The sequence below is a fragment of the Panthera leo genome, chromosome B4, assembly GCF_018350215.1.
Source record: "Panthera leo isolate Ple1 chromosome B4, P.leo_Ple1_pat1.1, whole genome shotgun sequence".
Lineage (NCBI taxonomy): Eukaryota > Metazoa > Chordata > Mammalia > Carnivora > Felidae > Panthera > Panthera leo.
In genome coordinates this window covers 96,523,280-96,549,543 of record NC_056685.1, presented here as the reverse complement: position 1 = coordinate 96,549,543, position 26,264 = coordinate 96,523,280, and the positions used below count along the sequence as shown (strand labels likewise).

General features: G+C 35.3%; 1 protein-coding gene across 1 annotated transcript in view; it reads right to left on the bottom strand.

Annotated features, from left to right (window-relative positions):
* Positions 1-26,264, bottom strand: part of TRHDE (thyrotropin releasing hormone degrading enzyme) — a 379,106-nt gene that overhangs the window by 33,458 nt on the left and 319,384 nt on the right. The gene's annotated exons all lie outside the window — the stretch shown is intronic.

Genomic DNA, 26,264 nt, shown 5'->3' with positions numbered 1-26,264 from the left:
TGCAATTTCAGTTTCTCAATGCATTCTCTTTGCTCTTCATGTAGTTCTGTGTAATGATATTTAACACAGATTGTTTTCAAAAGAATAATCAAACTAAAGTGGCAACTTACAGTCTTGACTATCTCTGTCATATTATGATGTGAGCATTTTTCAAAAGAAATGGTTTCCATAACACCTATGAAAACTTCAGTTAGATTTTAATAGAGTCCAAATTCCAAAAAAGTTAAAAGACTCAACTCTCCCATTTATTATTTTTCCTTCAAAATATATTCTTTGTCACCTTGGGGACCCATGTCAGATTCTTCGGAGAATATGAAACTGTAGCTTTTTAAGATGGTCTGAACACATGTTGCCTATATTTAAAGAGGGTATATCCAAAAAAAGGATCCCAAAAGAAGTGTATATCTCTACTCTCCAGGAGGTTGCATATAAAATCCTTGCAAATCAAAGCAATATAAATGACAATCCACAGTACATTAAAAGATGGGCTCTCTTACCCTTGATGTCCCTGATGCATACACATAGTTGCTGGATATTTTTTTTACATTAATAATCAATTGAATGCAAGGGTGCCTGGGTAGCTCAGTCAGTTAAGCCTCTGACTTTTGATGTTGCCTCAGGTCATGATCTCACGGTTTCCTGAGTTTGAGCCCCACATCAGGCTCTGTGCTGACAATGCAGAGCCTGCTTAGGATTCTCTCTCTCGCCCTCTCTATGTCCCTCCCCCACTTGCGCCATCTCTGTTTCTCTCAAAATAATAAATAAACTTAAAAAAAATAATCAACTGAATGCAGACTTTTACCACATGGACCAGGTAAATATGAAAGCAACCGAAGCCTGGTTATCTCCTTTATCTACATTTCACACCATTGTTCTTTTGTAGAATCACAAAATTAGATGGACCTCTCAAAAATAAACAAACATTAAAAAAAAAAAAAGGTAAAAAAGAAAAACTAATTCTGAAGACCGTGCTTCAGTTTTCTTTGAATTTAAAAAAAAAAAAAGGATGTGTGTCACTCTAATGATTTGGGTTCACTCATGGTATAAGATCATCAACCACAGTTAATGTCTGATATAAACATGAATGGCGATAATAACAAATGCAACAATAACCTCAAATTTCCACATAATTTCAACATTTCCTGATGTTTGCATGATTTAGAGCACAGCTAGACTTGTGCCACTTTCTTTTACAGTTTCCATTTTATACATCCTTGAAGAAAGAGCATGAGATTAGGCTCTGGCAATGACAATTAAATAAGGAACTATCTTTTTTGCTAGGGTGGCGTCTCAATAACACCATTAAATTTTGCTTTTAAGAGTTTGTTACCCACCAAAAAGGCAATATATTTTTTAAAAAATAATGATTTGGCTTTCCTCCTTAAAGGAAACATACTTTCCAATATTTCAGATTTTGTCATTCATTTCCCCTGAACTTTTAATTTAAATATTTATTGGCATGGCGATAATAAATTTATAATCCAAATGTCACGAATTATATAATTTTAGATTTGCAGCAGATTTATCTAGAAGCCATTATTTTTTGTTGAAGAAATAAGAAAAATAATGTAGTAATAAAAAACACCCTTTACTAAGCAGTGAACTTATTATGGATCTTCAAGTGAATTTGGAAAATCTGGAAAGGTGTTGGATTTATTTTATTGCCGATTTAAACATATTAGCCTTATGTCAGTTATAATTTATTGTGTTTTACTTCATCCCTGTAAATGGATGGACATTATTCAATGACTTATGCTTTGTAGAAAATATGACTACAAAGTAAAAAGATGACAAATAATGTTATGGAAGAGATGGGTTTGAGAAAGAGCCAGGAACTGCAAATGCTTCCTGTAGAATTAGACAAACAAATTCATCTTGCCAAGTCTCATGTTCCTTACCTGTGCAATAAGGGTTGAACTAAGACATCTTTTTTTATCACCCAAAGCCTTTTATCCTAACCTACTTGTCTGCAATTTAAACTGCCAAAAAAACATTATAATAATATGGTCATACTTTATTTGTTTAAAATTTTGAAAAAAAATTTTGTGATTTTATATCCCCCCTTCTTCACTTGTCTAATATGTATAAGTCTAAGAGGCAGGACTTGGATCTAAGTTTTAGAATATATCTGACATAGTATAAAGGAAATTAAAGCAAAGAAAGCCTGATAGAAGTTCCGAATAATGACAAGCCAAATAAAGTATTCATTATATAGAGAAATAGAGCAAATTCTGATTTGAGTCCTTATGGCAAAAATTGCCAACTTCTCACCATGCTTTCCTTTACTTCCTAGGGTAGATTATAATCCCACTTTCTTGATAGTTAGGTATGGTCATATGGTAACTAGCCAATAGAATATGACTATTCATCACTGCCAGGGTTAGCCCATAGACATCTCCCATTAGCTCCTCAATACTCTTTTCCCCTAAACTAAATCTTTCAGGGTGACCTTGGAACTCTTTTATTGAATGCGTCAGAAACCCACCTGGGTCTCTGGATGACTGCCTGCCCCGCTACCAGTTTTCACACCAGTTCTGCTATGTAAGCAGGAAAAACACTTCTATTGTGTTTGATCCAAATACATGCTTGGGTCTATTTTTTAAAGCAGTTAACCTTCTCTAATGCAGCCCTCAAATAGAATAAGAAACAGATTACATTCAAATTGCTCTCATTTGTGTTGTTACAAACATATGTAAGTAATTACCTGCTACATAATTCAATACACTTACATTTAGCCTACTAGATCAAAATATGTAGCTACACTCAATTGGATAAGATGATCAGCTTCATTACAAAATTAAGACTTGTAAGAGATAATGTTGGTGAATAAGTTACCTAGTTTAGATACGTGTTTGTGTAATTGGCTGGTAATGATATCTGTGATTACTACTACTGATAATGCAATCAATATGGGGGAAGTGTGTGGAATCCAATGAATGGAACACTACATTAGCTCCAAGTAATCAGCCTAGTAGGGAGCACATTTAGGGTCCTCATGCTGAAATGTAGTTGCCCTAGATTTGCATCATCACAGAGAAAGGCTGTTAACAAAATAAGGGGAAAATAGCAAACCTAAAGAATATTTCATGTACAATTAATTTTGTTTTACTAATATTTCAGGAAGAGGTTGTAGATGAAATCTATCTTCTGTACTAGTGGGGTAAAGGTTGGCATAAGAAATAATTTAGAAATCAAAGAAAAGATAATGGGGAAATGAAACAAATGAGGAAAGTTAGAGAAATAGATAAAAATTGTCCATATGCACCTATATAGTTCCTCCACCCATTCCCCCTCCCTAAACACACACATACCCTCTTCTTCACTTTACTGGAGCTTGTAATGAAATATATCTTCAGGCATATAATAGAATACTTTTTATAAGAAGAAGATTAAAACCAGACTATATTACTAGATGTTGAAATGCACTGATCTTAGCTGGCTTTGTTTTCACCTAAGATCCAAAGCTACTTTTTTTTTTTAATATTTTTTTAATGTTTATTTATTTTTGAGAGAAAGACAGGGCACAAGCAGGGGAGGGCAAGCGAGGGGGAGACACAGAATCTGAGGCAAGCTCCACACTCTGGCTGTCAGCACAGAGCCCAATTCAGGGCTTGAACCCACAAACCACGAGATCATGACCTGAGGCAAAGTCAGATGTCCAACCAAGTGAGCCACCCAGGCGCCCTCCAAAACTACTTTTTAAAAACAGCTCTGAATTCTGTGAATGCTAACTCTTAAACCTACTGAGATGGGTGGCCTGTACACAAATAACCTATTTTGTGAATTTTCTTGAAAAGCACTTGGCTTCTGGGTGCTTGAAACTTGGGAAAAAATTAAAAGCACAAGCAGACTCTAGAGCATCATAGTCCAGATTTCACTAATTGAATACTCCTTTAAAACCAATTAATTGCCTACTCTATATTTCACATTTTGTACAGAAGACACTCTATCTCACTTTTCGGGCACAGATTTTTTTTTTAAGAGAGAGAGAGAGAACACGGGGTGGTGGGGGCAGGGAGGGGCAGAGGGAGAGACAGAATCCCAAGCAGGCTCCATGCTGACAGCATAGAGACCATGGGATCTTGGGACCCTGGGATCCCAGGACCCTGGGATTATGACCCAAGCTGAAATCAAGAGCCTGATGCCTAACAGACTGAGCCATCCATGCATCCCTAGGGCATAGATTTTTAAAGCAGTTGCTAAAATGCTTAATTAAAACATTTACCATTGTATCTATTATTTTTCATTATTCATTATTAAAGACTTTAATGTGTTCTTTGTGGGAAGATTCCATGATGGAGACTGGAAACTCCAGCAGTTCTCAGAGTACCATAGAATGAAAAGAGAAATACACAGGGGAGGTATCTCCGTCAACCAACAGTCTATTTGGTCAGTTCACGGAGAAAATAAAGATATGATTCAGATACTGGTGAAATGTTATATGCAGAGATGGAAAGGAAGTTACCTTATGCAGCCCCATAAAATTAGAGCCTCAAAAAGTTGCACAATAGAGTTCTCTTAGCCCCTCCTCCTGTTTCTTCTCTTCCATGAAGCCTTCTTCCACAACTGACTTAGGCACTTATTTCCTGGGCTCACATAACATCTCAGTAACACCTCTATTCATAATAATTATCATGATATTAATCATAATTTTATCATAATACTATCTTTCTCACTCACTGGACTTAGCTCTTTAAGGAAATGAAGCATGCTTTGCCTATCTTTGCATCACCAAAGATAGCCTAATGCAGAATTTAGTACAAAATAAGTACTCAATAAATGTTTTTATACTAAATTAAGTTATGGCAATAATGTCATTGTTCTTAAAAATAGGATTATTTTACAAGTATATTAAAACTTAAACATGACCATAGATATTTATTAAATTAAGCATTTTCTAAAGTTAAAAGATACCAACATCATGGGAAAATTCTATTGGAGTGAAATTTATAGTATTTTTTGGTCATCTTGTTTATTAACGGTACATATGATAGAAGATAAGAAAGCCAATGCTATCTAGCTAAGTAGCTTTGAATAAGCTAGTCTATATCCAAGTAAAATAGCTTTTAGCCAGAGAGAAAGTGGAAGCATTATATAAACATCTCTGTCCTTTTTTTTTTTTTTCTGATTAGAAAATTACTTTCCTATTCTCCTAGAAGCAACAGTATTATTTTATACTATGTTTTCAAATAAATTGATGGTGGGAGCTTGGGTTATTCAGTCGGTTAAGCATCCAGCTCAATTTTTGCTCAGGTTATGATCTCACGGTTTCTGAGTTCGGGCTCTGCATTGGGTTCTGCACTGATGGCATGGAGTCTGCTTAGGACTCTCTCTCTCCCTCTCTCTCTGCCCCTCCCCCTCGTTCACTCTCTCTCAAAATAAATAAATAAGCTTTAAAAAGAACTAAAATAAAAGTAAATTGCTGGTGGGTTTGGAAATCTCTTTCTCCTAGGTAGTAATTTGACAAGGATGAACTACGTGATCTCTAGGGTTCCTTCTTCAGTAAAGATATAATGATTAAATCCAGAAATAATTTTTTGCCACCTGCATAGTCCCACTACCACCACCAAACCAAGCTTTCCTATCTACACACACTTGTTTCTTTATTTCCAAGTATAATTTCTCAAGAAACGAGCCATCATCTAAATACAGGAATCCTCTGGACACTTAATAATGTTAGAAAGCAGAGCCAATGTTTAGTTATTAAATGGAAGGTAATGATGTTAGCTATTCACCTGAAAAGAAAAAAAACCCCTAGGTTTATGGCCACAGTTAACTATTTTTTTTTAAAGAAAACTATCAACTTATTTTAAGTCATTGTATATTGAGGATTTACTCTATGGGATGGTATTATGGAAAGATGGTCTAGGAATGTTCATTTCTTCAGATTGCCCAGTTTGTTGGCATGTAATTTTTCATAGTATTTGCTTATAATTGTTTGAATTTCTGTGGTGTTGGTTATGATCTCTCCTCTTTCATTCATGATTGTATCTCTTTGGATCCTTTCTCTTTCCTTTTGGTAAGTCTGGCTAGGGGTTTACCAATTTTGTTTATTCTTTCAAAGAAACAGCATTTAGTTTCATTGATTTGTTCTACTGTTTTTGTTTGTTTCTATGTCATTTGTTTCTGGTCTAATCTTTATTATTTGCCTTTTTCTGCTGGCTGTAGGCTTTATATGCTGCTTATTTTCTAGCCCCTTTATGTGTAAGGTTAGGTAGTATATTTTGGGACCTTTGTTTCCTGAGATAGGCCTGAATCGCAATGTACTCTACTCTTATGTCTGCCGTTGCTGCATTCCAAAGGGTTTGAACTGTCATGTTTTCACTTTCATTTGCTTCCATGTATTTTTTTATTTCTTCTTTAATTTCCTGGTTAACCCATTTAGTCTTCAGTAAGATGTTCCTTAACCTCCTTGTGTTTAAGGGCTTTCCAAATTTTTTCTTGTGGTTGATTTCAAGTTTCATAGAGTTGTGATCTGAAAATATGCATGGTATGATCTCAATCTTTTTGTACCTTTTGAGAGCTGATTTGTGACCCAGTATGTGAGCTATTCTGAAAAATGTTCCATGTTCATGTGAAAAGAACATATATTCTGCTGCTTTAAGATGAAATGTTCTGAATATATCTGTTAAGTCCACTTGGTCCACTGTGTCATTCAAAGCCAAATTCCTAGAAACTCACAAACTACCCAAACTGAAACAGGAAGAGATAGAAAATTTGAACAGTCCCTTATCCCAAGGGACTTCTAACAGATGTTTCCCAAGGGAATTCTAACAGATGTTTAAAGAAGAGTTAGTGTCTATTCTTCTCAAACTGCTCCAAAAAATGGAAATGGAAGGAAAACTTCCAGACTCATTTTATAAAGCCAGGATTACCTTGATTCCAAAAACCAGACAAAGACCCCACTAACAAGGAGAATTATAGGCCAATATTCCTGATGAACTTGGATGCAAAAATTCTCAACAAGATACTAGCAAATCAAATTCAACAGTACATTAAAAGAATTATTCACCGTGATCAAGTAGGATTCATTCCTGGGCTTCAGGGCTGGCTCAAAATTTGCAAGTCAATCAACGTGATACATCACATTAATAGAAGAAAGGATAAGAACCTGTCAATAGATGGAGAAAAAGCATATGACAAAATACAGCATCCTTTCTTAATAACAACCCTCAAGAAAGTTGGGACAGAAGGAACATACTTTCACATCATAAAAGCCATATATGAAATGCCTACACCTAATATCATGCTCAATGGGGAAAAATTGAGAGCTTTACCCCTGAGAACAGGAACATGACAGGGATGTCCACTTTCACCACTGTTATTCAACATAGTGTTGGAAGTCCTAGTCTCAGAAATCAGACAACACAAAGAAATAAAAGGCATGAAAATTGGCAAAGAAGTCAAACTCTCACTCTTCACCAATGACATGATACTCTACATGGAAAACCTGACAGACTCCACCAAAAATTGCTAGAGCTGATACAGGAATTCAGCAAAGTCACAGGATATAAAATCAATGTACAGAAATCAGTTACATTTCTATACACCAATAATGAAGCAGAAGAAAGAGAAATAAAGGAATCAATCCCACTTACAATTACACCAAAAACCATAAGATAAATAAGCCTAACCAAAGAGGTAAAAGATCTGTTACCTGAAAAGTATAGAAACCTTATGAAAGAAACTGGAAAAGACACAAAGAAGTGGGAAATCATTCCATGCTCATGGAATGGAAGAACAATATTGTTAAAATGTCAATACTACCCAATGCAATCTACACATTCAATTCAATCCCTTCCAAAACAACACCAGCATTCTTCACAGAGATAGAACAAACAATCCTAAAATTTGCATGGAACCAGAAAAGACCCTGAATAGCCAAAGTAATGTTGATAAAGAAAACCAAAGCTGGAGGCATCACAGTTTCAGTCTTCAAGCTATATTACAAAGCTGCAATCGTCAAACCAGTATGGTACTGGCAGAAAACAGACACATAGATCAATGGAACAGAATAGAGAACTCAGAAATGGACCCACAAACATATGGCCAAGTAAATTTCGGCAAAGCAGGAAAGAGAATCCAATGGAAAAAAGACAGTCTCTTCACCAAATGGTGCTGGTAAAACTGGACAGTGATGTGCAAAAGAATGAAACTGGACCACTTTATTACACCACACACAAAAATAAATTCAAAATGGATGAAAGACCTAAATGTGAGAAAACAAGAGAATCCTACAGGATTCAAAATCCTACAGGAGAAAACAGGCATCAACCTCTTTGACCTCAGCCACAGCAACTTCTCACTAGACCTGTCTCTGGAGTCAAGGGAAACAAAAGCAAAAATGAACTATTGAGACCTCATCACAATAAAAAGCTTCTGCACAGTGAAGTAAAAAAATTAATAAAACTAAAAGCAACTGGGGCACCTCGTGGCTCAGTTGGTTGAGTGTCTGACTTTGGCTCAGGTCATGATCTCACAGCTCTGAGTTCAAGCCCCACGTCACACACTGTGCTTACAGCTCAGAGCCTGGATCCTGCTTCAGATTCTGTGTCTCCCTCTCTCTCTGCCTGTCCCCTGCTCATGCTCTGTCTCTCTCTGACTCTCAAAAAGAAATAAACTTAAAAAAAAAAAAAAAACTAAAACCAGTTGATGGAATGGGAGAAGATATTTGCAAAAGACATATCAGATAATGGATTAGTATCTAAAATCTAAAAAGAACTTATCAAACTCATCACCCCAAAAACAAGTAACCCAGTGAAGAAATGGGCAGAAGACAGAAATAGATACTTTTCCAAAGAAGACATCCAAACGGGTAACAGACACATGAATAGATAGATGTTCAACATGATTCATCATCAGGGAAATGCAAATCAAAACCACATCAAGATACCACCTCACACCTGTCAGAATGGCTAAAATTAACAACTCAGGAAACAACAGATATTGGTGAAGATGCAGAGAAAGGGGAACCCTCTTGCAATGTTGGTGGGAATGCAAACTAACGCAGCCACTCTGGAAAACAGTATGGAGGTGCCTCAAAAAATTAATACCAGCAATTACACTGTGAGGTATTTATCCAAAGGATACAAAAATGCTGATTTGAAGGGGCGTATACACCCAATGTTTAGAGCAGTGCTATCAATAATAGCCAAATTATGGAAAGAGCCAAAATGTCCACTGACTGATGAATGGGTAAAGAAGATGTATTTACATACAATGGAATATTACTTGGTGATCAAAAATAATGAAATCTTGCCATTTGCAACAACATGGTTGGAACTAGAATGTATTGTCTTAAGCAAAATAAGTCAGTCAGAGAAAGACTTCCAATCCTGAAATCGTATGATTTCACTCATCCGTGGAATTTATGAAACAAAATACATGCACATAGAAAGAGGGAAGGAAAAATAAGATAAAAACAGAGAGGGAGGCAAACCATAAGAGACTGTTAAATACAGAGAACAGACTGAGAGTTGTTGGAGGTGAGGTGGGTTAAATGGGTGATAGGCATTAAGAAGGGCTCATTGTGATGAGCTCTGGGTATTATATGCAAGTGATGAGTCACTAAATTCTAATCCTGAAACCAATACCACACCATTTGTTAGCTAACTTGACTTTAAATAAATAAATTTTAAAAATTTTTTTAAAGAAAGATGGTCTAAGTTTATTTTAGTTTACTATCCTTAAAAGCTTCAGGATCAGTACTACTATGAACACCCCTGCCTTTTTTTTATATGAAGAAGCTACAGCTTACAGAAGATAAGCAATTTGCCAAGCTTATTTGGCAAATAAGTGAGAGAGCTGGAACTGAAAACCAACACTGACAAGAAAGCTCTCACTGATTCTACCACATGAGACCGCCCCCCCAAATGCCACTCTGAACTATAGTTAAATGCTGTCTTTCTCCCTTCCTTTAACACCTGTTTACACATCACTATCATAGCACTCACCATTTTAAGTCTTGTACAAAAGTAAATAGATAACCCTAGCCCAGGTGCTCAGAAGGTGAAGTAAGTGATATTAGGAACAGGAGGATTATGGGGGAATGACTTTAAGGCATCAGTGAGGACACCTGCCTGTGTGACAGCAGAGAACACACTGAGCAAATCTGGCGGGAGAGGAATTTTGGCCTCCTGGGAAACAGCAAGGCCAAGAGTCTTAAAACAGGGACAAATTCAGGATGTTGGAAGAATAACAAGGAGGCTTTCGAGGCTGGAGTGGAGTGAGTTGGGGAAGAGCAGGCTATGACGAGGTTACAGAGGCTGGTATGCTAGATCATGAAGGCTCTTAAATAAGAAGGGCTTCAGACTGTTTTTCTATGGGTGATGGAAAGCCACTGCAAGTTTTTGACCTGGGAAATGACATGATCTGAATTTATGCTCTAAAAGGGTGACTCTGGCTGCTGTAGAGAGGAAACTCGAATATGTCATGTGGTCCTCCAAGATGAGAACAGAGTGAAATATGATTTCCTAGTTGACCCTCTCCCTCTCTCACTATACAGACTAATCTTATGAGAAAAACATATACCTAGTGAAAGAAGTCAATGACATGAGAACAGACATAATGATTTTTTTTAAGACATGAGATTTGTTTTAGAAAGAGTTTGTTATGCAGGTATCAGGTAAAAAAAATATTCCAAAGGCTGGCTTATCCAGGCATTTTTTACTGCTAATTGCTAACAAACACACACACACACACATACACACACACACACACACACAAACACACACACACACACCAAAAACAAAAAACAAAAAACAAAAAAAAAACAACAAAAATCAGATGATATGGGAAAGGTCACTGAGAAATAATTTAGGCAATGAACACATGTTAAAAGAATATATAGCTATATATATGAAGCTGCACATTCCACTTTGGGTTAATTAGCAGAATTATTCCAGAATTTAAATTCAGAAAAATAGCATGAAAGACCACCAAGAAAATAATCCACATAGCTTATGATTTCCATGGAAAATACAATGCTTAAATTTGATACGGAATTCTGCTTTACTGGGCAGTGAAATTGTCCAATGTTCTACACAGCCACTTGGGAGCAAAAAGAATTTAAAAAATCCAGCAGGATTTTGCAGAGTTTGAATTTACTGACATCAAGATATCAAATCATTAACCTAAAGTCCATAAATCAATGGAGCTTCTAACTTCCTATTTGGCTGCTTTTTAGCGAAATGTATGTGAATTATAGGAAAGAAGAAAAAAGAAAAACATGATTGAAACCAAACCAGTTAAAAATAACTGGGGGACGCCTGGCCGGCTCTGTTGGAAGAGCATATGACTCTTGATCTCAGGGTAATGAGTTCAAGTCCCATGCTGGGTATAGAGATTACTTAAATAAATAAATAAATAAATAAATAAATAAATAAATAAAAGCTTTAAAAAAATCTTTAAAAAATAACCAGGTATATTTCCTCTTGTCTAATATTGTCAAAAGTTTCGCTTTTTGTATAGATTTTATTATACTGTGCATAAAAGTTTACTGGTAATTTTACTTGTAATAATTTTCTTGTAATTTTCTTGTAATTGTAAAATTACTTGTAATTTTACTTGCAATAATTTTCCATACTATTAGGAATTCTTCATAATTACTTTTGGATTAGTTCTAGCAACACTCCATTGGAAAGATAAATGTAGTTCACTATTGTTGAGCATTTGGGGCATACATAAGTAACAGAGCTATGAACATCTTTGTGCACAATGCTTTTATATGTTCTGGATAATTTTCTTTGGATGGAACAGCCAAATTGGAATTATCATGCTAAAGTTATGAAATATTGTGGATCTTGGCAAATCTAAGTTCACATTTTCAGGCTTCACCAATCAGCAACTGGTGTATGAAAAAGGGAAAGAGGTAGACAGTCGCTGTAGTGACCAGCACTGATTTAGCATTCCCTGGTGTGTCAGTTCCTGTGCCAAGTGCTACATGTGTATTATGTTATGAAATCCTCATGTCAATCTTCCGAGCTCAGCAATATCACTATCCCCACTTTACAGATCAAAATTGAGGCTCAAAGTGTTACCTAACCTCTCCAGGATCATATTGCAAATTTGAACCTAGTTCTATTGCTGTTTGAACCTAGTCTTCCAGCACCAGTGTTCTTATCACCATTCCAAAAAGTCCTGGCAAGTAATTTTGTATTCCCTCTCCCATCTTCTAGTAAAAGGAAAGAGTGAGAAGAGGAATATAGGGGGCGTCTCGTGGGAGTAATCCTTGGAGGCCTTGTGAAGGAAACATAATATAATAGAACATATGGGGAAGGAGAGAGTAGTTTGGTCTATGGCTGTGACTTTGAAATGGGGGGTTTAGTGGGTTTATTGTTGATATAAGATTTTAGACTTTGGTCATTTGGGACCACTTCCACCAAAACCACTTTTTCACCACTGCCCCCAATTCCCTGGGATCCTTCAGGACCTTGTCTAATCTCGGTTAAACAAGGAACACCCTCAGACTGGACTCTGGCCTGGAAAGACTGACTCAGCATCAATATATCTACCATAAAGAGTATGCATTGCAACAACATTTTCCTTTCAGAAATATTGGTGATGCAGGCAAAACTAATAGAGTGCTAGGATGTGGTCTACAAAAGAAAGGAGGGTAATCATATAAAATTATGATCTTTAATTCAAATAAGAGGAAATATTTCAAACTACAGAAGATTTTCCATCTGCAAGTCTTACAGAAAAGGAATAATTATGGCTATGGGAAGTGTGTGGGTCCTAGACACAGACTGAGAACGAAAGAATGACGACTTGAATAATGGCATATGGAGCATGGGGGAAAATGCTCTCTGGACATAAATGTAGGGCAGACTCCTGGGGCCTAGATGGTGTGCCTCAATTAAAAACCTCAACAAGAACTCTAAAAACCAAGTCAACCCCTCTCCCAATTTTTTCATAGAGGTATGGTTACATAGATGGGCCATTATAATTCTGTACATAATTTTCTAAACATACAGCTAAGGTCTGAATTTTAGATTGACACCAAGGTGAATAATTAAGCAGGAAGATTCAGTCCAAAATGGATGCATTAAAACAAAAACAAAAAAAAAACAAAAACAAAAACAAAAACAAAACCAAAAACAAAACACTTTAGAGAGTGTAATCTAGCCACGAAGAAGAGAGAAATGACTCAGGTGCAAAGGGTTTAGAAGAGCCACCAAAAGTGATAAAAGGAACCTAACAAGTGCAAAGTGACAGAAACTCATTAAGTCTGGGCTCCCCAGCCAACTTGAAGAAGCTCCTGGCCAGAGTTAGAACATTTTGAGTATCAGTAAGAATAAAAACTGCAATGGAATTAAACATATCAAATATACTTAAATCCATAGGACAGAATGGTTCTTAACTAAAAACAAAACAAAATAATTGGTCACTATGGAGCATGCTAGAGAACTGGCTCATTATTTTTGAAACTGAAAAATACAGGGAAACATCAAGTATTTATCCTGCCTTTCCTTAAAAACAATATCACTGGGTCACCAAGTAGTAAATGAGAACAAGTTTCCCTTGAGAGAACTATTTTGTTTATGAATGAAAAAAGAATAAATGAATCCCCATTTTGCAACCTCGAGTAAATCAATAGATTTTGGTATTGAACAGTAAGGTCTGCAAATGTCATAAAAAGACAACTATTTCTTTTATGTGTTCATAAAGAGTCAATTGTGAAGTAAACTGATAAAATGTAAAATTGATAAAAATGTAAACCTGTAATGGATCAAGGCCCTGGATTTGACTACCAATTTATAGGCAATAGAGAGGACAGAAGAACACATAAAGGTACACAGTGGGGATGCAGTCACTGACATGTAGACAAAATCTACACAGTGGGAATCGTGTAGGACAAACAAGCTCATTCCTCCCCAAATAACTTGGAAAGATTTTCACTTTTAAAGGTCAAGGGGAAAATCAATTATTTAAAAGAGACTGAAAAGATACATCAACCGATCATAGAGCAGTAATATCATTTGGCTTCTAATTCAAACAAACTGTAAATATATATACCTATGGCACTTATGAAACAATTGACCATTTAAATAATTAAATGGATTTTGATATTGTTGAGGAAATGTTAACTTTAGGTCACCATGTTTACTAATGTCATTTTTTAAGAGATACATAGTAAAAATTATTTTTATGAAATGATATAATGTCTGGAAGTCATTTCAAAATGGTATGAAAAGTTGGATGGAGATGTGGCTGAAATAAGACTGACCATGAATAATTGCTGATGCAGAGCAATGGATACACTCTTCTACTGGTTTTTGTATATGTGTGAAATTATTCATAATAAATAGTTAAGAAAAAAACAGATGAGGGACTAAGTCTTCTTTTTCTGTGTGCAGTGTGCATCATAAACCCATCACATTGTCTATGTTTAAAAATATTTGCCGAAGGGGTGTCTGGTTGGCTCAGTTGGTAGAGCATGCAACTGTCAATCTCATGGTTTTGAGTTCAAGTACCACATCGGGTATGAAGCCTACTTAAAAAAATAAATAAATATTTGCCAAATAACAAACTCAAGGACGGCAACATTTCTAGTCTTGCTTTTCTCCCTTACAAAATGAGAGAAATGGTATTTACCTCCCAGAGTCACTATGAAAGCTAAAAGACAAGAAATCAAAGAGTATTTTATAAACTGTAAAGTGCCACAGAAACGTGGAGAGTCTTCAGGCTGAAGAACCAGAATGAGAATTCAGCAACCATGTATTCTGCATTTGTATTCTGACCTTGATTTGTTCCTCACACAGAGCTACTAAACTCATGGATAGATCCCAGCGCATTCATTTTCCCCTTAGGGACAAAGTACCAAATGGTAGTGTAATTGCCAAGGGAAAATTATTACTCTGTTCTGAATTATTTCCATCATAAATCCAAAACCAGTCAAACAGGCTCTGTCACAAAAACGACAGGGTTGCTGTACAGTGATGAGAATCCCACATACAAGTGCCCCATAAATCCGTGAGTATCACAACCCTCCAAAGTCATTCTGACTCATGTGTTTAAATCAGAAGTGAGAAGCCAGGCTGGCAGCACGTTGGTCAACACCGGGGAAACAATGAAAATGAGGTGATTTACTCAGCCATCAGTTAGAGAAATATCCCATCATCTGTCTTATGTAGATTGTACAAAATGTGACAAGCATTTTTGTTTGTTTTTCTTTCCACATTTTCTACTCAACCAAAGAAGAAAAAAGTCTTTTTCATTTAGTAATGATAACAATCATCCACATTTCCCTAAATTCAATCACAACTGCTCTTAGCATGTCAAAGAAATGAGTTCCAGCAACAGTAGTGCATGATAGAAAGGGAGAGAAAAGGACACAACTTCTCTGTGTGCCAGACATTGTCCCCTTCTCTCCTCTTAGTAAAATAGTCATCTTTACTTATGCTGAAATGAAATATCTAATCTAATTCTTTATGATTTAAAGTGATATTTTCCTGCCTCTCAGAATATTATACTACATTCCAAATTAGAGTTAAAAGCCACTCAGTGGCATTGTAGATGAAATGTGGAAGGTAAAAATACTTTTTATTACCGGTGAGATAGAGAAAGGACTTCAACTATATAATTCATTATATATATATATATATATAAAGGATTCATATCTTGAAAAAGAAGAGAGCTGTACCCACTTGATATCACCTTTGGCGAGGCAGGCATGTTAAACGTTTGGTACTTTGTTCCTGTTCATAAGGGAGCTAAATGATCATCTAAAGAAAGGTGTTTGTTTATCAAGGATAAACAAATTTGCTGAGCCACAGGGGATAAAGTAAACAGTGGCACTGAAACAATATGATTAACTTAGTTGACAATTTGTACCCACAAGGAGTTCTGGATTTATTTGAGGAAGTTTTCAATTTTTAGAATTAAAGTATATTAAATTCTTTTAGAAATCAGCTAAGAACTGTACATTATTATAATAGATAATTCTTCTCCTTTGGGACACTGACATGTAGACAAATTATAGAACCTCTGGGAACAGAGGTCAGGGCGATACGTAGCTTCCTCAAATAGCACATAGTTCTCAGTCTCTCCATTTTACCTTCAACTTCCAGGGTCACAAAATTCTGAAGATAATAGTATTTATATAAAAATATTTAATTAATCGTGGATCCTCAGCTCAGAAATACAGGACCTTAACCTTTCCTTGATTTTCTTTAATGCTGATGATGTTCAAATAAAACTTAGGAAAAAAAGTAATGATAATGATGTTCTAACTCCTTAATGATGATTAACAATTAGAGAACATTAACGGTATAGATTTACTGTGTTCTAACGATGACACTCATTAATTTTAATAACAGTCCTATAGTGAAGTCCTTGCTTACTGCCTGAAAATTTACCCATCATTACCACTTGGAGGAAGTAATTTTTTAAAGTTGAAGCATCAATGAAAATACAAAACAATAAAAAAGTGTCAGTTAATTTACATTATTAAAAAAATATGACTATAAAAATAAAATACTATCTCTTTTTAATAAGAATCACATGTTTAAAATATTTTATATTTTGCTAAAATGATCACAGTTCAAAAATATTATTAAAATTGGTATAAAATTTTCAAAATTAGAAATTTGTCTCAAGTAAGAATACTAATTTCATGAGCAAAAATTCTGAATCTTAAATTAATAAAAGTCATTGTCATTATTATTTAATGTATAATTCTAGTACAACAATAATTTTCATAAGAATCACATATTTAACATTAAAGTGTAGGAATTTAAAAGAAAAATGACAAAGTGATGGGGTCTTTCAAAGAATTTGTAGTTTTAGGAAAATGACAGAAAACTGTCACTCCATGTGACTGAAACACTCTTTAAAACCCTACATCTGCTACTCTGTTTTTTCAAAAGGAACTTCATCTCAATTAAGCTCTCTTAAGATAATTTTTCTTATTGATTTATTCATGGTTAAATCTGCATCAACTATTTCCTGATAAGAAAGATGAGGAAATAATCAGACTTATACTTTCTACTAAACTCTGTGTCTCCTCTGGATTTTCTCTTGCTGAACCATTTCTAAATTTTCTCAGTTTAAAGATTTGCCTTCTACTTTGTAACCTTAATTCTCTTGTTTCTTTATCCTTGTTCCATGTGCAAGGGCACTCAAGCCTCATCACCATTCATTTGTAGGCAAAGGATAACTTGACTATAGAAAAGATTTGTATTCTATCCACTGGAATATTCTTGGCTTATAGAACTCTGAGTCAGTCTGAATTTTCCACTTGCTAGGGAACTTGTTCTGTTTAATTTTTAAAGTTCAGTGTATTTATCAAGATATGCCTCACTGTTAATCCCTCTGTGTTTTTTCTTAAAACACAGGGTACTCTTTCAATCTGCATGGTCAAGTCTTTATTGGAAGAAAGCTACTCTTTGTATGCCTTCAAATTCCTTTTAATTGTGTTCTTTTTAATGAATATTAAATGCATCCATATCCACATACACTAACACACACACACACATTAGATGTGTCTTATTTACATGATGATGGTTACTGTTTTTCCCATTTCATTTATCTCAACTATCTCAGGCTTGTTCTCCATGTCCCCCGACTGTTTTCCCCTGTATCTATGTAATTTTTACTGCTTCTCACATGGCTTTCTTTCCTGCAATGCCAGATCACTTTCATCCTCTTTGTTGCCTCATCTCTTTATGATTCTTCTTCATGTTTTCTTTAAAGTCTTATTTCAAAAAACAAATCCCGCAAAACCCCCACATTTCTTTGTTTTAATTCTTTGAAATCACATAGGTGTGTATATTTGAATTATTTACTTGATGCTCTTCTTCTGTTGTTACTATGATTCTTAACTATCATTCTTATGGTATCTTTCCATACTTCCATGGAGTTAAGTCTGGTTAATGTTCAAACAGCACTCATATTTGAAAAGGAAATTCCCATCCAGTAAAAAGCAGTTGCTGTTAAGTTGTGGCTGAAGAGCAATCATGGTGAATAGGTTGGAGCAGTAGCAGCTTACATTTAGGGTTGTTATTTCATACCTGGTTCTAATCAAATCAGTAGTTCCATCTGCTTAGGGGCATATTTCTGCTCCGTAGTCCCATTTCGGAATATGCCATACAGCTGTGTGATTCATAGTTCGACCTTGTATATTGCAGGTTCTCATTGTGGTGATTTAGCTTTTAATTGTTTCTCTCCAGCTGTCTCAATTAATGGTTGCCAAGCCAACTGCCATATATATTTCTTCCCCACCCCATTTCTGTCCCCTGCTTTCTGAAAAACTGGGGGTTTGCATGTCTGCTCTTTCAGGCCTGAATGTGTTGCTTGTTTCTTCATGTGGAGAAAGATCCAGCAATGTAAACTGTCATGGTTAAATAAAATAACAGATTTTGTTATTCTAAATAATACAGTCCCTCTAAGGAGTTGCCTTCCATTTTTATAGATTTCTGTGTCCCACAGAGGGTCTGCAAATATCTGTAAATACTGTCATCTATTTTCAGAATTATTCTGTATTTGGGCCCATAATTCATTGTATTTGTCAGTCATTTTTCTTCCCTTTGCTTTCCTTCCTTTCCCTTTATTTCTTTATTCTTTCTTTCTTTCTTTCTTTCTTTCTTTCTTTCTTTTTCTTTCTTTTTCTTTCTTTCTTTCTTTCTTTCTTCCTCTTTCTTTCTTTTCTTTCTTTTGTTTTGTTTTGTTTTCTTTTCTTTTCTTTTCTTCCTTGTTGCTGGCAGTTGGTGTTGAAGCAGAAATTGATATATATTTCATTTCCTTCAATTATACATTCTTAAAAAACAATTCAGAATAAACAAATAAAAAATGGTCATGGGAATGACCAGGTCCTAGGAATGCTGTGTTGAAACAAGTACTATCATCTATTTCTGGTACCATATTCAATTGATACCTGTGGAGTACTCACCTTGCTCTTGACCAAATCCTTTCTTTTTTCATCCTGAGAACATGACTAGACTTCATTCATCTGATTCCTTAAAAATTAGGTATTACCATGCAATTGATTTCTACAAGGGGAAAGTAGGCAGAAGCGATGTGAGTCTTCCAGACAGGCAACTTAAAGCCCATTGTGTGTTTCTCCATTCCCTGTCCCTTCTGTCTTGCTAGCATGGAGACAATCCCAAATTGACCTGGGGCTATTTGTTAAAGAGAACAACCCTGGGTTGGGTCATGAAGGAGTTTTACTTGATAGCAAATCAAGTAAAGATATAACTCAAGAGAAAAGCCAAAGGGGTGTGGTTCTCCTGTTGAAAAGCGATGAACTCAGGATAATCCCCAAGTTGAAATTGCCTGGAATAATATAGAAAGCCCACTAACTTTTTAAGAGTTCTACCAAAGATGCTACAATCTTGGACTAAAAGATTGTGTAACTGTTTAAGATCTGAAACAATCCTTATGTACTCAAACTTCTATAGGCAGGAAGTGGGATATAAAGCTGCATGGCACCCAAGGAAGGTATATGACCAACACTCACCTCATATATGTCCAGAATGGAAAAGGAAAAGTTTCCCAAAGGGCAGATGCAGAGAATACTAAGAAAACTTGACCAGGAAGCTGTGCTCAAAAGGCAAAATCAAATTTATTGAAGAAACTTTGCTCATCCAAGGAGTCTTTCACAACAATTCCAATGACTTCCATGTTACCCCATCTTGAATGGCAGGTTTTATTGTATCCTTGTACTATCACTGAGAATTGGTTGTGTGAAAGACACCACCTTATTAATTCATAGGTTTCCAGAGTTGATATAGAGATCTGTGCTTCAGTTGGAGATGCTGAATTTTGGACTTTGGTTTGTATTCAAAAGACAAAATTTCAGAAGGTATCATTTGGTTCCCTAGTTTGCTGATGAAGAATATAAAACAAACTTAAGGAAATTAGCATTTCATTTGTTAAAAAGAAAAAAAATAGATGGCAACCCCATTTACTCCTTGTATTTTATCAGGTGAAGGCAACATTTTCTTTAGGATTTTCTAATACAGAAAAACAGCGTAGGACTTTAGCTGGGCCATTTGGAAATCAAAAGTGCATAAAGACAATGTTGATTCCAAATAAATACAAAAATACAATCACTGATATTAAGCTCTGGTAATTACTAAGTATAAACCCGTGGATTTTTTTTTCCACCTGCTGTGTACATGACACAATCCATTTGTGGAGGACAGAGTTGGTTAAGTATATTTCATTTTGTTTGGGCAATTAAAAAAGTATTACTTAATTTTCTGCAGTAAATGGTGTTTATAAGAATACTGTATTGCAACAAAAAGAAGAGATTGTAACAGGATTTTTTTCTCCTTTTATCTCCTCAATTATGTCATGTAGATTAGGAAAAATAGCACACTAGCAGTTTTAAAGAAGCCAAATATATAATTTCTATTTTATATATATTATATATATAATATATATAATATACAAAACCCTCTGACTTTTCCTAATCAAAGTAGAAGTTGCTATTGACTCATAAATACAATATTAAAAATACCACAAAAATTATTATAGTTAAAAAGGAAATCCATGCACTATAATAATCTAAGCATGAATCCAACATAAGAAACTCCAAAAGATTTCCAGTTCAGTGAGGCTTAATAGAGAGAGGAATCTATATTTCCAGATCATCAGTAAATTGCCATATAGCAATGTAAAACTAGAGACACATTATACTCTCCAGAGTAACAGATTTGTACTTTCTTATAGAGCTCTCTCATTAGTGATTTAATTCAGCAAAATATGGTTTAAAACTGAATCACATAAAAAATGAAACTAGTTAGCCAAGGGAACATTTTAAATGATGTTTCTACTTTGGCAGGTCACTCTCAATAGGTAAAGCCAAAATTTGGACACCCTCTATGTATCCAGAGATTTGAAATCTGAGCATTCTTCTTAATCCAAAACTGGGAGCAGATTTTCATAATCGCAAGGAATTCCTTTTTTAAAACTTAAATTCCAAAAAGATATTATCATTTTAACTTTCTCATTCTGGTCTCTTCATGTCCACTTTCCTCTTCAAAAATGTGTTTGCTTCAGTCACTTTATTTTGAGGTCTCCTTGAAGATTATCCTGAAATACCATTGACTGCTAAAAAGCTTGAGGTCAAGAGCCAAGGAGGACCCTAAGCTCACCTAGTCCTGTGGATATATCTAGATATCACTCACATCAGTGTAAATAACCCAGAAAATGACCTGAAAGCTGGTAGAACAAACTCCACAACTAAAGTTAGAGAAGAGGCCACATCAAAGTGTGTAGGATAGGCAGAGACATGGTGGAGGAGTTAAATAGATCATGGGCTGTCCACAGGAGGGAGGAAGCTGCACACATGGAGAAGAGAAGCAGACTATCACACAGGGAAGTCTACATGGGGAAGAAGAATCCCAATAACATTTGGCTTTGAAAACCAAAGGGGCCAAATTTCATTGGTTCTTAAAACCAGCAGGATCTAAAGCCTGGAATTTTAAGAATCAGCAGGCTCATTTCTAGGAGACCCTAGAGGGCAATAGGAATCTGAGTCTCCACCCTTAAAGAGACTACAGAACAAACAGCCTGAGGAGATACAGCATAAAAGCAGCAGTTTAAAAAATGTCTGGGGCATACTAGAGCAAGAGCTATTTACTAATCACAGATCCTGTCCCAGAGGAGCAGGTTTCCCTGAGGAATTTCTCCCGGAACAAAGGAGCTCGCAGGTGCCATTTCCCTCCCCTACTCTCCAACATAAACACAGGGCCACCTGCAGGAATCAGCAGGGCATGGAAATTCACTATTAAACTTGCTTACACAAAGCCCTGCCCCCACCACTGCTCTTTGGTGGGTCTGCCCTTTCCAGTCATATTTGCCTTAGCCCTGGAGCCACAGGTCCCCTCCCTCAGTAGACCAGCACAAACTTTGCCAAAACCTTGCCTCTTGACTCACACACTTTGTGGAACTTTGGTCTTGGTGATGGTGGCAGCAGTGGGCCCTGTGCCACAAAAGACCAACATGCACCTTGTTAAAACTGGTCTACTAACACTACAGGGACTAAACACTGCCCATAAGAAGCAGAGAGTCACTGTAGATGACTGGACTGAAGGAAAAAGTGCCCAAGACCAGAGAGCAGGGCTCACATAACACACATAGGAGATACCCCTGAGGTGCTAGGTTCTGGTCAATAGGAGACACTGGATTGTGGGGCACTATAGGACCTCTTCTTCATAAGGCCATTACTTTCCAGAGCAGGAGACACAGCTCACCTTCCTAACATACAAAAACTGACAGAGAGAGTGAGACAAAATGAGAATACTGAGGAATATGTCCGAAATGAAAGGATAGGACAAAACGACAGCAAGAAACCTAAGTGAAATGGATATAATATGGTTGGTATAGAATTTAAAGTAATGATCATAAAGATACTCACTGGGCTTGAGAAAAGAGTGGAGGACATCAGTCAGACCCTAAACAAAGAGATTAAAAAAAAAAAAAAGAACCAATCTGAGATGAAGAACACAATAAATTAAATTTAAAATACAGTAGATGAAATCAAAAGACTAGAGGAAGCAGGAAAAAAAAAAAAAAAAAAAAAAAGATTTAGTGACCTGGAGGACAGAGTAATGGAAAATAACCAAATTGAAAAGTTGAGAGAGAAATGAATTCTGCAAAGTGAGAATAGACTTGGGGATAGCAATTCCATCAAACATAGTAACATTTGCATTATAGGAATCCCAGAAGAGGAAGAGAGAGAAAGGGGGCAGAAAATTTATTTAAAGAAGTAATAGTTGAAAACTTCCCCAATCTGGGGAAGGAAATAGATATCCACATCCAGGAGGTAAACAGAACCCCACCCCCAACAAAATCAACCCAAGAAGGTCCACATCAAGACACATAGTAGTGAAAATAGCAAAAAACAGTGATAAAGACAAAATTTCAATGCAGCAAGAGTAGAGAAGACAGCTAAATACAATGGAAACCCCATAAGGCTATTAGCAGATTTTTTTTTTATTTTGGCAGAAACTTTGCATGACAAAAGGGAGGGGCATGATATAATCAAAGGAAAGGAAAAATCTGCAGCCAAGAATACTCTATCCAGCAAGGTTATAATTCAGAATAGAAGGAGTGATAAAGAGTTTCCCAGACAAAAACTAAAAGATCTCATGCCCACTAAACCAGCTCTATAAGAAATGTTAAAGGGGAACTCTGAGTAGAAAGAAAGACCACAAGTAAGAATAAGAAAAGTAGGTAGCACATAAGCAGTAAAAATGAGTATATCTGTAAAAATCAATCAAGGGACTCAAAATAAAAGCTTGTAAGGTATGACGGTACATGCCTAAAATGTAGGAAGGAGAGGAGTAAAAAGTGGGTTCAAACATAAGACTTCATATACATTGCTATATGTAGAATATGTTATTTATGAACCTAATGGTAACCACAAATCAAAAATCAGTAATAGATATGCAAAAAAAAATAAAGAGAAATGAATCCAAGTATATCACTAAAGAAAGCCAGCAAACTGTAAGAGATGAGAGCAAAAGAAAAAAGGATCAGAGAACTACAAAAACAACTACAAAACAAGTAACAAAATGGTGATAGATACATATCTATCAATAATTACTTTGTAGTAAATGGACTAAATGCTCCAATCAAAAGACATAGTGTGACAGAATGGATAAAAAAACACACAAGACCTACTTATATGCTGCCTATAGGATAATCATTTCAGACCTAAAGACACATGCAGATTGAAAGTGAGGGGATAGAGAAACATTTATCCTGCAAATGGATGTGAAAAGAAAGCAGAGTAAGCAATACTTATCAGATAATATATACTTTAAAACAAAGACTGTAACAAGAGACAAAGAAAGACCCTATACACAATCCAACAAGGTGTAATAGTTGTAAATATTTATGCACCCAGCATAGCAGCACCCAAATATATAAAATGGTTAATGACAAACATTAAGAAACTAATTAACAGTAATACAATATCAGTAGGGAACTTTAACACCCCACTCATATCAATGGGCATATCATCCAAATAGAAAATCAGTGAAGAAACAGTGGCTTTGAATGACATATTGGTTAATGCGAAAACATTCCATCCTAAAACAATAGAATACACACTCCTTTCAAGTACTCACAGAACATTCTTCAGAATAGATCACATATTAGGCCACAAAACAGGCCTCAACAATTTCAAAAAGATCAAAGTCATACCATGCATCTTTTCTGACCACAGTGCTATGAAACTTGAAATCAACCACAAGAAAAATCTAGAAACAGCACAAATACATGGAGATTACTGTATAACATGCTACTAAACAATGAATGGGTCAACCAGGAAATAAAAAAAAATAAATAAAAAAGCACATGGAAACAAGTGAAAATGAAAACACAAGTCTAAAACCTTTGAGATTCAGCAAAACCAATTGTAAGAGAGAAGTTAAGAGCAATAATGGCCTATCTAAGCAACCTAATTTTACATATAAAGGAACTAGAAAAAAAAAAACAACAAACAAAACCCAACTTCAGAAGGAAATAAATAACAAATATTAGAGCAAAATTAAATGATATAGAAATGAAAAAAAAATCAATAGAATAGATCTATGATACCAGGAGCTGTTTTTTGAAAAGATCAACAAAATTGATAAACCTTTAGCCAGAATCATAAAAAGAAAGAAAGAAAGAAAGATGAAAGAAAGTTGAAAGAAAAGAAAAGAAAAAAGAGAACTCAAATAAACAAAAACAGAAATGAAAGAGGAAAAATAACTACCAAAATCACAGAAATATAAAGGATGGTAAGAGAGTATTAAGAAAAATTACATGCCAAGAAATTGGACAACCTAGAAAAAATGGATAAATTCCTAGGAATAATATAACATCCCAAAACTGAAGCAGGAAGAAATAGAAAAATCTGAACAAACCTATTACCAGCAATGAAATTGAATCAGTAAGCAAAAAACTCCCAACAAACAGAAGTCCAGGACCAGACATTTTCACAGGAGAATTCTGCCAAACATTTAAAGAAGAGTTAATATCTATTCTTCTCAAACTTTACCAAAAAAAAAGAAGAGGAAAGAAAACTTCCAAATTCATTCTCTGAGGCCAGTATTATCTTGGTACCAAAACCAGATAAAGACACCACCAAAAAAAAAAAAAAAAAGAGAGAGAGAGAGAGAGAGAACTACAGGCCATTATCTCTGATGAATGTAGATACAAAAATACTCAACAAAATATTAGCAAACTAAATCGAACAATACAGTAAAAATATCATTAACTATGATCACGTGGGATTTATTCCTGGCATGCAAAGGTGGTTCAATATTCACAAATCGGTCAATGTGATACACTGCATCAATAAGAGAAAGGATAAAAACCATATGATCATTTCAATAGATACAAAAATGCATTTGACAAAGTACAGCTCCATTCATGATAAATACCCTCAACAGAGTAGTTTACAGGCAACATACCTCAACATAATAAAGGCCATATATGAAAAACCCACAGCTAATATCATCTTCATAAGGGAAAAATTGACAGCTTTTCTTCTATGGTCAGTAAGAAGACAGGGATGTCCACTCCCACTACGGTTATTTAACATAGTACTAGAAGCGTTAGCCACAGCAATCAGACAACAAAAAGAAATAAATGACATCGAAATCAGTAAGGAAGAAGTAAAACTCTTACTACTTGCAGATGACATGATACTATATATAGAAAACCCTTAAGATTCCACCAAAAAACTACTAGAACTGATAAATGAATTCAGCAGGTTGCAGGATACAAAATCAACGCACAGAAATCTGCTGAATTTCTATACACTAATAATGAGGTAGCAGGAAGATAAATTAAGAACAATCTCATTTACAATTACACAAAAAATAAAATACCTAGGAATAAACTTAACCAAAGAGGTGAAAGACTTGTACTATAAAAATTTATGAAATAAATTAAAAACAACACAAATAAATGAAAAGACATTCCATGTTTATGGATTGGAAGAATAAATATTGTTACACTACCAAAGCAATCTACTCATTTAATACAATCCCTATCAAACTACCAACAGCATTTTTCACAGTACTAGAACAACAATCCTAAAATTTGTATGGAAGCACAAAAACCCCAAACAGCCAAAGCAGTCTTGAAAATAAAAGAACAAAGCTAGAGGTACCACAGTTACAGGTTTCAAGTTATATTAAAAAGCTTTAGCAACCAAAACACTATGGTACTGGCACAAAAATAGTTACATAGATCACTGGAACAGAATAGAAAGCCCAGAAACAAACCTACAAGTATATGGTCCATTAATCTTTGACAAA